General features: G+C 69.3%; 1 long non-coding RNA gene across 1 annotated transcript; it reads right to left on the bottom strand.

The window, feature by feature from the left end:
• Positions 1-38: 38 nt before the first annotated feature.
• On the bottom strand, positions 39-476 carry LOC104990250. Its single transcript, XR_825486.1, has 3 exons — positions 390-476; positions 254-315; positions 39-146 (listed from the first exon to the last, which is right to left on the bottom strand). It is a non-coding gene; the product is annotated as an uncharacterized LOC104990250 (long non-coding RNA).
• Positions 477-521: the final 45 nt, after the last annotated feature.

Raw genomic sequence — 521 nt, 5'->3', positions numbered from 1 at the left:
GGCACTCCTGCACCCCTGGCCCACCTGCTCACCTGGGTGCGTTCATGGCCCAGTAGGCATCGTCGTCTGTGACCCAGGGGTTGCTGGGCAGGCACCCCGACATGATGGGGTCATGTGGCCCATGCTGGCTGCTAAACTTCAGGTACCTGGGGGTGGGGTGGTGCCAGGGCTGCTGCAGGGGGGCTGTGGGGACCAGGGCGCAGGGGGAAGGGTCTGGGCTCAGGGTGCCAGCCGCCACCCCCATCCCACTCACGCCTCGAGGCAGGTGGAGGACTTCACCCGGGCTCGGCCCAGCGCCCTGCGTAAGCACTCGACCTAGGACAGGAGGCCTGTGAGGGAGGCCAGGCCTGGGAGCCGCCGGCCCCCCGCCCTCTCCTCCCCCCACCTACCTCCCGCCTGTAGAAATCCAGGGTCTTGGTCTGCAAGGGGCCGGTGGGCTGCAGTTAGAAGGCAGGCCCCTCTGGGGCCTGATGTCCCACCCCTGGCCTGCCCCTCAGAGCCCCTGCCTCTATTGCAGGGCC

This window comes from Bison bison, unplaced genomic scaffold (assembly GCF_000754665.1).
Source record: "Bison bison bison isolate TAMUID 2011002044 unplaced genomic scaffold, Bison_UMD1.0 scf7180017847245, whole genome shotgun sequence".
Lineage (NCBI taxonomy): Eukaryota > Metazoa > Chordata > Mammalia > Artiodactyla > Bovidae > Bison > Bison bison.
Note: the sequence above shows the minus strand (reverse complement) of the source record. Positions and strands in the feature narration are given on the sequence as shown.